The sequence below is a fragment of the Typopeltis vanoorti genome, chromosome 22 (assembly GCF_054136105.1).
Source record: "Typopeltis vanoorti isolate ZY-2024b chromosome 22, IOZ_Tvanoo_1.0, whole genome shotgun sequence".
In the NCBI taxonomy this organism is placed as follows: Eukaryota; Metazoa; Arthropoda; class Arachnida; order Uropygi; family Thelyphonidae; genus Typopeltis; species Typopeltis vanoorti.
Genome location: NC_143570.1, coordinates 31,435,418 through 31,451,269, shown reverse-complemented (window position 1 = coordinate 31,451,269; position 15,852 = coordinate 31,435,418). Strand labels below are relative to the sequence as shown.

The 15,852-nt window shown below is 35.4% G+C and overlaps 1 protein-coding gene across 1 annotated transcript in view; it reads left to right on the top strand.

The window, feature by feature from the left end:
• Positions 1-11,204: 11,204 nt before the first annotated feature.
• LOC150094275 (uncharacterized) overlaps positions 11,205-15,852 on the top strand; it is a 449,181-nt gene continuing 444,533 nt past the window's right edge. The window contains exon 1 of the mRNA XM_090412434.1: positions 11,205-11,313. The gene's annotated coding sequence lies outside the window, so the exon portion shown is untranslated. The remainder of the gene's footprint in view (positions 11,314-15,852) is intronic.

Genomic DNA, 15,852 nt, shown 5'->3' with positions numbered 1-15,852 from the left:
ATTAAAGTTTGCAAGATGATTCACTGATCACAGGAGTGCTACTCATGTTTTCCTGCTGCAAAGATTAAGGATGTTACTGATGCTGAAACATATAGAGAGTAAAGACGAAAAGAGTTGTTTATTTTAGTTGGTACAAATTATTTATCAAGTGACATGTGTGGTATGAAAGAATTGTTAGTGCATCTGAAAAAGAAACTTGAGAAAGCAAATCTGTGAGTCTCTTGCTATGGTATGAAAGAGGCAGATTGAGGTTGACAGCCATGATCGCAAATGAGTACGTGCTCAGATTGTGCAGGAGGAATGGTGTGGATTGTGTAGAGGAAGTTTGATGGAAGGAAGTATTTATATAAGGTGGACGACTTGCATTGGAATGGGATTAGAGTCATGAGTTTGGAAAATGGTTCATTTAAAGTTTGGAAATGCAGAGTCAGAATCCTAAAATGTTTAGAGGCGATTCAGGTGAACGTGGGTTACAATGCTATTCCAACCACCCAGACAAATTACTGTAATGAACGTAATCTCCTACTTAGGTTCAATTATCTCACTCGTCGCTACTTCCCCCCAACCTAGAGGTTAGTAAGTGGGAGAGAGTATGCATGATGCTAAATATAGCACCCAGTGTTAAATATTTTTGCTGGGTCTGCGCCATTGTTATGTATTGCCCTGTGCTCCAATTTATGTTGTTGCTCTTCCTAAAATAATTTTATCTTCCTTTATGAATTTTCCTCTACAATAACTACGAGACTTATAAAATTTCCCTGACTCGAATATCTGTATCACTTCTTACGTGTTCATTCTATAAGGAAAGCAAATTCTATATCTCTGGCCCATTCCTAATTTTACTCACGTGCTTACCCAGACTGTTAAAGGTTATTCCTTGCTAAAAGAAATGAATCCTCTAATTTCTTTCTGGGGCCATCTCCTCTTCAGATATTGACAAATTTATTTTTTAAAGCTGCGCTAGCCAATATCTTAGAATAAAGGGGACTCTTATTCAGGGAGACGTTTCCAGACCTTTGGTGCACATAGGTGAATAAATTTAGTGCTTAAACTCATAAATTAAATGCTCTACTGTGGATAAGTTAATTCTGGTTTAGGTCTTAACCTCTATAACATGTTATGCCTTTCTTTCAATCCCACCCCGTTATGGTTCAGATTAATGAGTGGTAGTTTTGGTTCATATCACAGGCAAAACTCAGATATAAAAGAAACAACATATTTATTGGAATCTAAAGACATAATATACACTTAGACCAATCTCACATTCAATTAGTTCAAGGACATGCTAAATCAAACTTTTTCAAGCTGATTAATACCCTAATGTATGAACAATAAATCTTTCTTTTGAGTTAGAGACTTAGCACACATAATATACACATTGTAAACTTCTGGTCAATTTTCTTCCTACTATTTTAGTCTTGCATTTGAGGCTAGTCACAATCATCTATAATAATTACTAAGAATTTGTCTTATGGATATCAGCCACTGCTAAATAATCACTTATAGTTATCAAATACTGTCCATACTCGATTAATACACTGCAATGATCTTTCCCTTTTTCCGACTAGGTAATTTTACAACAAAATCTGTACTTTACCATTTCTTGGGGCAGGATCTCCAGGTCCGTCTGAACTGCCCTTCTTTGTTTGAATCACCTTTCAATACTTCCATAAGCTGGCGTCCATGTGGTGGGTCACCATGGTCATCAGATTAAACTATGCTCTGCACCCGGCGTTTTTTTCCTCGTCTATTCTCGATCTGTTTCGGGCCATCCTCGTTTCTAGCTGCCGGTTCATAATGTACGTCCGCGATAATATTCCTTCGGAACTTTCAGCGAAGGCAGTATGTGCCGACATCTCACGCTTCTACCGGCAGAAATTCAGGCATCGAAGGGAAAGGCACACCCTCCGATATCGAACTATCGCCAAGAAACACCATCAGGAACCACCGGTCCACGAGAGAAGTCAAATCATCATACAGCAATTTTTATTCTTTCTTCACTTCCACCCCCTTTTAGCACCCTCTTACTAGCTGCGATAGCGCCCTCTTACTACTTTCTGCGATCTTTTCCCGCCCGCTACTTTCTTCGTCCGCGGCAACTTCGGCACATCGCGAGATCATAGCAGCGTCTTCCGGGAAACGAATGTGCGTCGCTTTCCGAGATTGCCAATGCCTCAGGCCCACCCGTAACCTTTGGACTAATGTTTACATCTAATTTACCCATTCATTGTATACATGATGCATTTCATATAATACTAATTTATACACGAAGTTCTTACATGGTATTACAATTCTACTAAAAGGAGGTAATTGTATTTCTATTTACAGTTAGTAATTTATTTCTTCTGTTCGAGTACAAGTTTTTTCTCTGAGCTGATTTTTCTGATTTGTTAAATCCTGAATGAATCGTTTCTTTAATAAAGTGCTTCATTCAGGAGGTAACACCTGTTCTTATCTTTAGTGGACTAAGCAAAACAAGGCATAAGATCGGTTGTGGGATGTAGGGGCATTGGAGTTTATTTATACTCATCCATAATTATTCGAAATATAGGTGAGGAGTTTTCCGAATTGATTCGAAAAGTTGGCCAAAAGTTATAGGCATTAGTAAGACTTGAATGACTGAGGATGATATGGTCATAGGAAAAGAATACATGGGATATGGTGTCTTCAGAGAAAACAGAAGGAACAAGATGAGGGTAGGAGGTTCGTCTTCCTAATAATAGCAGAATTTGAGCCAAAAAAGATCAGAGGGAGATGAATGCAGAGTGTAGTTCATTTGAGGCTATTCCAGTGTGTGAGAAAGAGGCCAACAGGATGAAGACCAAGAGAGGCCAACACGATTAGTTGCTATTATAATCCAGGAGTTATAAGGGAAAATGTAGATTAGCATGATGAGTGTAGGTTGGGTAATTATTATGTGGAATTACAATTATTCTTACATATACTGGGAAAAGGAATGTTCACAGGGAGTGGAGAAAATGGAATAAACAGCTTCTGAGATAAACCTGAGGGAGCATGCAATGGAGGGGACATGAGTCTCAAAAGCACTGTATCTGATCACAGCATTAGAAAACATAACTAAACCTCCACTAATCAATTTTTTCTTGCTGCATCTGCTTGGGGACAGTGATCATATATATATATATATATATATATATATATATATATATATATAGTCTTGATCTGAGAGATTTCTAGCCATTCAAAATTTTAATGTTAGGAAGGGATATGTGAGATTACAAAGCTGGTGAATATGAAAAGTTAGATTTCAACAGTGCCATGTCATAAAAAATTGGAAAGGAGAGGTGTTGGTGGTGCTTCGGAAGTGGTCAAGGAATGTTTGAAGAAAGCATGATTACTTTCCAGAGTCAAAAGGACAAATCAGGTAGGTGTTACATAGATGAATAGCATCATCGACCAGGAAGTGCAGCCAAAGAAAAAGTTGTGGAGGAAATATAAAAAAAATGTGATCAATACTCCCTTACAACTTACAAGGCACAGGCAAGAAGGATGACCTCTACGAAACCGAAGATCAAAGCTAATTATGAGAGAAACCTAGATGATGACAACAAAGGACATCCTAAACAGTTAGTTTTTTTTCTGGCAAGTAAAAGGGGGAATGACTATTGAAGGATGACTTTAAAAAGTACTAATGGTGGACTTGAACTAAACAATTGACCAACAATGAGAATTACACAGAGGAAAATCGAAAGATCATTATTCGATATTACCATTATAGATCGAAAGAACAATATTCGAGGAAGTGTTCAGATTAGGGTGGGTGACATTATTATAGCCATTTAATCATCCACATGGCAATTGGCACATCATATTGCAAGATGTAGCATTCAAAAATGAAAAAATATTATATGAGGATGATATCCCAGAGATATAAAGAGAGATACAGGGCAACCAAAGAGCCATTTGGAGGATGATATTAAAGAGATAGCTGGCATAGAAAAGCTCAGGATAGGAATCCATGAAGGATTATGGGGCTGGTTTTTGTGATCTAATGGACAGTAAATAAATTGACGGAGAAGAAAATAGGGGTGACAATATTTTTCATAGGACAACATGGTTTTGTAAAGAGTAGAGCTTGCCTTAGTAAATTGATTAATTTTAATATAAAGTGACATTGAAATTAAATAAGACAAATGGCTACTTCATGATAATGTCATACTTAAGGGCGAATATTCAGGATGTGCTAGGTTTGTGTTGCTCATCCACCGAACAGCAACATCACCGATATTATATTTGTGCATTTATTCCCGTTAAAGGCTCCCCTAATTGTTTCCTAGTTTCGCGTGATTCCGAAAATAATACAATATACTAATCTTTCACGAAGAGGATATTTTTCGATGCGTAAACATTGCATCACATTGCGTTAATAGCTCGGGTGTGCGTTCAAAATATATATAGTTTTGTGCCTTTGAAAAGATGTACAGATAGCACAGCAGGTCAAATTCTTAGGGTTCTAGTAGTTTTAAGTGCTCAGAAGGTGACGCAGGGTGAGCTCTGAGACAATAGCACCTAGAGGTTGATTGGTTATTGTGTCAACTAATCCAATTGAATGTTGTTATTTCTCATGTGTTGCTGTTTTTGTTTTCTGAGTTTCATCTAATTTGCGTGCGTGAAGAGCGAACTGTTAGGCAAGTTTTTATAAATTATGTAGACAAGTTTTTAATACATAATTTTGGATAAATTTTTAATTTTCTAGCCATATTTGCAATGGGAAACAGTATCGTAGTCAATGGAGGTAACCATCGAATTAAAATTAGTTGCTTTAGACCAATTAAGATGAGCTCCACACTCTTAAAACTTTCATATATCGATAAAAATGTAATCATATCAACCTGATGTGAATTTTTTAGCGCGGGTCGAATAAGCCTCGACGGCACATTCATCCGAAATGGGTACGCAACGTCACTGGCAGGAATGAATATTCCGGGTGTGTTAGGTGTGTGTTGCACACTCACGAAATAGGAATATTATCGATATATTTTTGCATTTATTCCTGTTGTAGATCGCCTAGTTGTGTTCTGGCCTTCGTGCGATTCCTAAAATTGAACACGATATACTAATGCTTAGTGAAGAGGACTCTTTTCGACGCGTAAACATTGAATCACATGCACCATCTTCACATCTGTTTAAATAGGCTGAAGGCGAGGCAGAGTGTGTGCCAAGACAATAGCATCCAGAAGTCGTTAGTGGCTGTGATTGTTTATTGTGTGGAGCAATCCAATTGTCATGAGTTGCTGTTTTTGATTTCTGAGTATCATCTGTTTAACGTGCATGAAGTGTGAACTCATGTGTTTATGACACATATAGACACGTTTTTAAATATATATTTATCATCATGCGTATCAAGGATTTAGATTTTTTTTCAGATTTCTGTATTATATAGCTGTATTTAAAAATCGTATAATAAACTCTAGTATCTGCCAATGATAATGTAATCTCACAAAGTGAGATTACATTATCATTGTTTATGTGAGATGCACAAAGTGTAAACCCTTTGTGCATCTCACATAAACGGCGTGCGTGAAGCATAGCTATTGTTCATTTGACTTTTGTGATTTCCATATTAAAATTATATTAATTGATAAATTAATAAAATTTATAGAAAATTATCCTCCAGTTAATTGTATTGGGCGAATTAAGTTGAGCGCTGATTTGCTATGCACTTCTTAAAATAACTTCAAACTTTCATACATTAATAAAAATGAAACATACGGTCAAATTTACGAGAATTATGTAGTGCGAATTGCATAAGCCAGACGACAGCACATCCAAGCTAAATGGATACGCGACGCTACACACACACACACACACATATATATTATAATCAGGGCCGACAGAAGGGGGCATTCAGAGCATGCGGGCGCCTCTACGAAGAGGGCGCCGTTGACGCGGCACGGTTCATAAGTTAATATTTAAGAAACAACATTTTTATCATAAAAACAAAAAATTCTTAGAATGATCAATATTAAAATAAATAAGGCCGGATACACCGAATAAAAATTAAAAAAAAATTGTATATTTCCGCCTCTTTGATCAGCAGGCTGCTTACAATTTTGCATCGAGAGCAGGCTAAATGCTTGCCTGCAGAATCTAAAGTGAAACGGTGAACAGGTTTCATGCGCAGAAACGAATTTTCGCACAAAACACTTGTTGCTAGTTAACCAGGACGTGGTTTATATGCATCAATAATGAAACAACTGGAAAAATGGAACATTCCCATTGAAGACATGCGAGGTCAAGGGTATGACAATGGGACAAATATGAAAGTTATGTGGTACGCATCTCAGTAGGCTACGGACAGCAGCGCAGTGCGGACTATTATTTCGTCTCTGTGTCGTGTTGTGTAATAATTTCTTGGTATAAAATAGAAATGGAATCAAAAATTAAAAAAAGTTATCCGGTGCACAAAATCGTAAGCGTCATGCTGCGAAAGAAGCAGATGTTAAGAAACAAACTGGGGCTCTTAATATATTTGTTAAAATATTAAAATATTCTGATGCAAATTGTAACCAACTCGATACATCAGAAATCAGAGATGATGAACCATGCACATTATCCAGTTTGCATGAAAGTACTATTGAAACTATTGAATAGGTTAACAAGACGCATGATTTAAGTGAAAAACAGTTAGGAGAAGATTTAGTTGTAGTTGACTACGAAACTAACACATTGTTAGTCTCTGTAAATTTAGAAGATCCAGGTGATTAGGGAAATATCGATGAAAAATTACGAGTTGTTTTAATTGAAATGGGGCCTGTTCAAAAGAAAAATATAATATATCCCAGAGATACGTCAAAAAAAAATCAGCTAATGCCTTTTTATTCCCGTATACGGGAGTAGGCGAGGCCATTTAGCCCTATCTAACTTTTGGAGACTGAGTGGGCAGTTCAATCTCCACTGGTACCCAGTCAGAGACAGATGGCCCAAAGCTGTCACTAATTAAGCGGTACGCAGTGAAGAGAGACGGCTCAAATGTGCCGCCATCTCGTGGTCCCTAACCCTAACACAATATATTTAATGTCTGAAATAATGTGGGTTCTACGGTCGATTTTCTTGAGTTTACAGGACGAAAAACCCGAGTTTCCGGGAGGAAAAACCTGCTTGGCCATGCCAGAGATCGACTAACTCGGGAACCGGTAGAAAAAAGGCTTAGAAAAATTTCCTCTAGTCGCCGACTAGACTCGAAATGAAGTCTTCCTTCGTGCGACCAAGCGCGGTGGTGTGCAAACGCCACATCCACTGAGCTACACACGCTCCCCAGAGATACGTATGGTTGTAAATTTGGCGACAAGTATTATAATAGAAAAATGGAAAACGGGGAGCTCGTGCCAAGAATATGATTCATTTATTCCGGAACTTCAAATTCTGTTTTTTGCTTTTGTTGCAAACTTTTCGCACCTACCGAATGAAGTAGTCTTGTAGAAGGTTATAACGATTGGAGAAATGTAAGTACAACTTTGCATAGACATGAGACTAGTTTAACTCACATGAAAAATTTATTAAAATGGAAGGAAGTTGATAAAAATTTAAAAAAAAACTACTATTCATTTGCCAGACTCAAAGCATGTATGAAATGGAAAACAAACATTGGACGAGTGTTTTAGAACGCTTGATTGAAATTATAAAATTCCTTGGTAGCCAAAATTTAGCTTTTCGCGGATCATCTGATAACTTATATGAAATGAATAACGGCAATTTTTTAAAAATTAGTCGAACTGTTTGCGAAGTTTGATCCCGTTATGGAAAAATCATGTTGAAAGGGCCCTACAACGAAACAATAGAGTACGCTATTTGAGTAAAGACAGTCAAAATTAAATATTGGAAACTTTAAGTAACGCAATCAGTGATACAATTTTATTATCAATTCGAAAATCTAAATATTATTCCATAATTTTAGACTGCATACCTGATGCAAGTAAAACAGAACAAATGACCATTATTATTCGCTTTGTTTCCTGTGACAATGAAATTGTCAAGATACATCAGAAATCAGAACAACATAAACCACGTCTTGGTTTATGTGCAACAATAATGAAACAACTGGAAAAATTTAACATTCCCATTGAAGACATGCGAGGTCAAGGTTACAACAATGGGACAAATATGAAAGGGAAAAAATACGGGCTCCAAAATTTGGTTTTGAACCAAAATCCTCGAGTTTTTACGTGCCATGTGATGCTCATACTCTAAATTTAATCATTAACAATGCAGCCAGTGTGAATGCAGATACAATTATTTTCTTTGCAATTATTCAAGAAATATACAATTTCTTTTCATTCTCTGACAAACGTTGGGCAATCCTTTTCAAGTTCGTAAAAAAATGTAACATTGAACCAGCCATCAGAAATGCGATGGGAAAGTAAAATTAATGCAATCCGCCCTCAACGATATCAGTTACGAGAAATTTATGATGCACTTTTTGAAAGTTTAAGTAATGAAAATTTTAATAAAGAAAATCAGCATGAAGCACAAACATTGTGTGTTAAAATAAAGGAGTACAAATTTATTTGCTATCTTATAACTTGGTATGATTTACTTAACAGAATAAACCCTGTGATAAAATGCTTCAAGACAAAAATATGAACATTACACTTGGTTTAGTCGAAAGTATCGATCAGATACTTTCGACTAAAGTATCAAGAGTATCGATCAGATACAAATTTTAAAGAAGTTCTAAAACGGCAAAAGAACTAGTGAAGAGGCGGACGGAGAACAAGAATTTAAAACTGGTACGAAAGTTCGACGACGAAAGAAGACACGACAATTTGACTACGAGCACCATGACGAAACGCCACAATTGCCAGAAGATAAATTTAGAGTGAATATTCACATGGCATATTCCGGTAATTGGACCACATATTTTTATTAAGCTATATAAAACACAATGAATAAAACCCGACAAGTTTCGTCAGTCGTTTGACTTACATCTTCAGGGTTGAAAGGTAGCTTAAAGTTTAAAACACCAAGAAATGAGAAATTATTAATAATAGTTCATACTATACAGTTGTAGCCGTCTGACTATTCATAAAATTAAACATCAGAATGCGGATTCAAAGCAGTGCTGAGTTTAAACAATGCTGGATGATGCCACGTTCTGTTGTTCACGTTCATAATGTCCGAGGTCTGACTGAGGTATATTTTTTATTAAAGTTGACCAAACTTGGTGGAGAATTAAGCTTCCATACCATACTACTTCCACCGGCTACAATGTACTCTGGCAGAAAACAAACATGTCGTACATAGAAAAAAACTGTTACATAAGGAAATTCAAAGAAGCTGCGAACATGCTTAAAATCCCACCCCAATGCAAAAAAATCAAGGCTTAATTCTCTACCAAATTTTGTCATCTTTAATAAAAAATATACCTCAGTCAGACCTCGGACTTTATGAACGTGAACAACAGAACGTGGCATAATCCAGCATTGTTTAAACTCAGCACTGCTTTGAATCCGCATTCTGATTTTTAATTTTATGAACAGTCAGACGGCTACAACTGTATAGTATGAACTATTACTAATAATTTCTATTTTCTTTGTGTTTTAAACTTTAAGTTACCTTTTACCCCTGAAGATGTAAGTCAAACGACTTACGAAACTTGCTGGGTTTTATATAGCTTAATAATAAAAATGTGGTCCAATTACCGGAATATGCCATGTGAACTTCTAAACCACAGAAACCTCCACTTACAATTAGAGTGAATGTGCTTTATACACTTCTAGACGTTGCAATGTGTTCGTTAATAGAAACGTTTTGAACAACTAAAAACATATTATAATAATTTCAATTTCTTGTATAGATTACTACAAATTAATAACGAAGATTTACGAAAAAATCGTGACGATTTAGAGATTCTATTGAAGGACGGCGACAATAAAGACGTAAATGCAATAGAACTATATGACGAGTTATGTGCTTTCCGGGATATTTTTCGGAAGGATAATTTAAATATTCAAAACCCTTTCGATATTCTTAATTGTATTCTATCCAATAATTTATCTTTCCCTAACTTTTCAATTGCTTTAAGAAAACCATTAACCTTACCTGTTAGTGTAACGAGCGGTGAACGTTCCTTTTCCAAGTTGAATTGATTAAAACCTACTTAAGAACAAGTAGGTCACAAAAAAGGCTTGTTAGTTTGGCGTTAATCGCTATTGAAAAAGATATATGTGCGAATTAGACGTTAAGACCAATTTTGTAAATATAAAACCAGAATGCCTAAAATTTGAATTAAAAAAATTGCTAGTATATTTATGTAATATAGTTTATTTTCTGTTATTCTGTAAAGATGTTATTTTTTGAATACTTATATTAAATGTTCTAATTATTTCTGAATTATTTTCTTATTTTCTCATCTATCTTGAGTTTCCTTTATTTTCCTAAAAGATAGTTCCACTTATAAAAATTATTAAAAAATTTTACTAGTTACTAAGAATTTAGTAACTTGTAAAATGCATTAATTTTTTAAACTTTAGTTCAAATAAATTTTAACTTTAATTAAAATTCATTTTAATTTTGTTAGCGATTCGGGTCGGTGAGAAGGCTATAATCCCTTTATCATTACATTCAATGATTAAAGTGAAGTGGCTTTATCAAAATTTGCTTTAACTTTTGAGAATTTTTTGAATATTCGGGTTTTTAACGATTATCCACCCCCGGTTCGTTACATTTAGCGAACCAACGTGTGGCTGTTCTGTCAAAATTTATTTAAGAAATTTCAAATTTCAAATAAATTTTTATTGTCGTAAAAGAACCACACACGCCCGGATCGTTACAGGGGCGCTTAGATAGAAATTGCATGCTGGCAGCAAAGACCTTTGGGTCGGCACTGATTATAATGTGTAGGTTCTCATAAAAGTCGACTTTCCCATTTTTTTTCCTGCCTGTATTTATTTCTCTTATTGTCCACAGTGAACAGTTTTTGTACTATAATACACAGTGATAAATTTAAATTGGACAATAACGTTGAAAAATTTCTTAAATTGCAGAATAAAAATAACATGTCGATAGTAGTGGTTAGGCTCTGTGCCAAGCTTGTTGTATACGTGTCTTACACTTTCATCAGATTACTTTCTGTTTGTTAATGCTGCTCACCAGGTGGCTAAGTCGTCGTAGTGAAACCACCTGTTAAAGTTTGATTATGTTTCGTTTGGTGAAGAGTTGCTGAGCGTGCGTTTGCATGTATGTATGTGTGTGTGTGTTCCGTGTTATTTATTCATGTTTCAGTCGAAGTTTGAAGTCATTTTCAAGTTATGGCGAGTTGATGCCGTATGGCCACTGTGGAATTTTCGCAAGGTCTGTTATGGTTTCTGGTTCGAAAATTAACTTTTTACGTATTTTACAATAAATAATATTTTGTGATATATAGTATTCTTTTTCTCATGTTATGCATACGATCTTCAGTAAATAAGGCCCAAACATCAGTTTTATCCCTTTTGTTTTTTAGTAGGAAATATTTAAAAATTAATTCCTCTCATTTAACAAACAGGTGGCGCATTGCTCGAAGTTTAAAACCTTGGTGGTTAACACGTGTAGTGTATACTTTTAGCGTTCTGTTGGTGTGTTTTGAGTCTTGTATTCAGAGTTTCGATCGCAATGGAAAAAAAAAAAAAACATCCAAAGTATAATTCTTTTAAGCCTTCACATATGTATATATTCACTATCAACATATGTTGCTTATTATATAATAAATATAAATACTTTTCGCTAGTATGATTACAAATCTCATAGAATCAAAGGCGTCATAATAGTAAGTTAGTACAATAATCACACACACACACACACGTGTGTGTTTTTTACCTTGAAAGTTTTTTACCTTGGGTATACTATACGTTAAAGATACCAAGCAATTTTATAAACTTGGTTTTAATCCTTTTATCCCAAGACAGACAGGTAAATCTCCTTAAGTATTTTCAGTTCTGAGGCAACTCGTGGTAAAGGTGGAGTAAGTTCTAATCACTATCCTTAGTATCTCCCTTAATGCAAAGCACATCAATATATCTATTCTATATATATAAAAAGATAAGACGAAATTTGAAACGTTTTTATGTCACGTTTTTTTTTGTCTTACCGGATTACCAACCCGGTACTCGGGGGGGTTGGGCTCTGGATACCCCCCTAGTGTGTGTGTATATATATATATATATATATACTACCAATAATCAGGACACTGACTAATGAGTTTGGATGCTCCGTGGTTTATCAGAAACTCCCAAATTCACAGAGACGTCAGCATTCCCTACATCACATCTCTTCTTCTTCTTCATGACCTAGCTGAAAAGTTCTTCATTAAGACAATTAATCATCCGAGCCCACTGATCAAGCAAGCTTCAGACTATAATGAAGCAGATTTCTGCAAATACAAGAGACCCAAATCAATTCTATGCTCAGCTGAACACAGTTAATCTCACTGCTCTTTCAGGGCGAGCTTAAAGCTCAATAATCCTTCACCCAAAGAACTTACCTTTTCAGATAGAGGGGAATATGAAAAGCATTTATGCCTCACCTATCAAAACAGTATCGTCCTGCGAGGACACTGACTATAGGCATCGGCAAAACATGCGCATGCTTGGGAGGACACATTTACAACGGCAGCAATCCTATATGCAATATCTGTCTTTCTATATCAATGTATGCCTGTGCGTGCGTGTATATATTTAAGTATATTAAAGAACTTTCTTTTTAAACACATATAGGTAAATATCTAACAAATAATCTTTATACAGGCAAAATTCTTCGTTTTTTTTTGTGATTCTTCTACTTTTTTTCTTCTTCTTTTTTCTCCCATTAATACTAACTAATTGACCAACGTAAATATAGTTCTCCACAATTTCAATACAATTATCTGTTAATTTTAGTTCGGTTTGATCTGAATATGTTATCAGTTTGTTTTTAATTAGATTAATCTTGAAACTTTTTTTTTTTTTTTACTTTCTGTATCAAGTTCATTTAGTATTTTCTGACTTCTTCATTTTTTGCTAAAAGAACAATGTCATCGGCCAAACCTAAGTGGTTGAGATTTTTTCAGTTGATGCTAATTCCATACTTTCCCCATGAAAAGTTCTTAAAACTTCTAATGTAGCAGAAAACAATTTGGATGATATCGAATTTCCTTGCCTTACTCCTCTCTTCATATGAAATTCCTTTCTTCGATGTTCTAGCATTATAATGGCTGTTGAGTTTTCGATATAGTTTTGATAATCTAATATTCTTTTTTTGAAATCTTCTGTATCGGAATTTTGATTATATTAAAATAAAAATTTCATGAAATACGATTTTCTTAATTTTGAAGTAAACAAAATGCAAAAGTCAGTAAAGAAGGAAGGGGCTGAAAAAAAAAAACCTTGAGCTATTTCTGACAATAATTATGAATACTATATTCGTGCTTTCATTATTGGAAGAAATCGTATATATAATTCTCCACAATTTTACATAATTTATTATTTTCAGTTTTAAGAATGCATTGATTTGGATATGACAGTTGGAGTTAGAAGGGCTATGGAGAGTTTCATCTGTTTCCCCCCCCCCTCCCCCGGGAAATGAAAAATTTGCAATTTTCCTTGAGCAACAAGGAAAATCGCAAACGGGGACGAAAGCAGCTGAGCTTTCTATGACATTATTCTGTATGTTTTTGCTCTCAACTTTTTGAATTGGTTTCGTTTGTTTACGCTATTTTACGAAGGTGTGGTCATGAACGTTTTGAGGTAATGCATTTGTCAGGAACAAAGATCAATGATGATGGAAGAACGACAGTGTAATACTTTGCTTTTGTCACTTTTAGATTAGATCAGGTCACGAAGAGAATACAAATAATTAATTGTGCGTTCAAGTAATTTGATTGGTCTTATTGCAATTTCTTTCCCCTGCATTATAAGATTTCGCTGTTAGCACACAGCGAAATCTTATAACGACACAATTTGGACAAATCATTTCAGGCGGAAAAGTAACTCGATTGTTTATGTATGTATATCTTGCAGCAAAGAAGTGCGAAAAAAAAGTAGAGAATGCAAAAATACAACGGTTTTTTTTTTGTATTATTGTGTTTTGTTGCTCAGATTCTAAACATTTCCTGTTAAAAAAAAAGTAGAATTAAAACGGTAAATTCACTTCCATTTTTCAGCAGTATGATTTATTTGAATTTTTAATTTGCTTTATAGTTAAAAATATATCATGAAAATGTACAAAGGCCATTGATCAGGAGGAGAAAGACAAGATAGATCCATTGTAGTAAATGATACTACTCCAAAACATAACAATCATATTATAGTCTGGTCAGTATACCTGGTGCAGTTAAGGAGTTGAAAAGTTTTTTTAAGCCCTATATAACCAGTGCTCATGCTGCCATCATGCTGGTGTATTAACATGTGGCACAGTGGTAGCACTTCATCTAATGTAGTGCTACCACTATATTAGATGAAGTGCACGAGAAGAAAACTAGAACTCTTACAACGAATGGGCAATGAAAAGAATCCCAACAGGATTCTTTCATTTGCTCCTGTAATTTAGCTAATTTGTTAATGATGAATTTCATGAAGGAATTTCACTTCTTATGTCAGCGACAATGTTATTTAGGGAACAACATCTCTTGACAACATCCAAATTATCTAGACAGCATGAGAGCTCTCTCTCTCTCTCTCTCTCTCTCTTCTTGGGATTACTTTCTTGTCAGACCTCTCTTGTTATAAGCACATTACAACTAGTGCTTCCTCAGCATCCAAAAGTAAGATTTGTCTTTCACTCAAGACATTACTTTATATATGAACAGCTATTAATGCTATATAAATTGCAAATCTGCCCAGCTATTGAATACTCATTTTTGGGCTGGTGTCTCTGAAAACATTCGACCCAGTACAGAACAGAATGATAGGACTTATTAATGACCTATCCCTCACTAATTTGTTCCATTCACTCTCACAGGTATTTAGTTTCTGCTGTTTTCCTTGTCTACAACTACTTTCATGCTTGCTTTACTGATCAAATTGAACTACAAGAAATTGATGAATCCAGGGATTTTGGGTGATTATGGACAAAGAGGGGGGGGCATCTCCTTGAAGTTGAAGTTCAGAGGATATATTGCAAAGGTGAACAAAATAGCACATAGGATTACATGGTTGTTGAAGAACAGGCTGAGAAACAGGGATATGGTTATTATTCTCCTTTATGAGGCTACATCTAGACTTCATCATACAGACCTGGTCACCTGTATTCCATGGAGATGAAAAAGTGGTGGAAAGAATTCACAGGCAAGTCACCAAGATTGTGGCAGATCTATGGAATGCACCCTGTGAGAATAGATTGAAAAAAAATTCAGTACATGACACAGGAAGGGAGAGAGCATGAGGTCACCTCTGAATATTGTATAAGATTGTGGGAAGCAAGGTGTACTTGATTTTTTGCTTTGAAGGTGGTGAATGTTATGCCAGAGATTGTGATTGCTTTGGTGAATGCGCTCAAGGAGAGGCATGATAAGTGTATTGTCCGAATAGTGGTTAGAGTAGATTTCCTGTGATGACACTGATTCCATGGAGATACCCAAGAAATCCTCGATTTGCGTCATATGCTACTTATGACAGCAGTCACATAAAGATGTTCATCAAAAACCATTCCTTCAACCCATGAGTCAGGGTGTTATTGCTGTATTCAAGTTATATTCAAAATACTTTTTGCTCGGGCTGCTACTGAGGGTGAAAAAACCATGAGTAACTTTTTTTTAAAGGACTATAAATCTTGGATACAAAGCATGTAGTGAGCAGCAGAGTGTAAGAATGGTATTTGGAAGAAGTTGCTGAAAATATGTTATTATTATTGTTATATGACACCTCCAAGGAGTCTAAG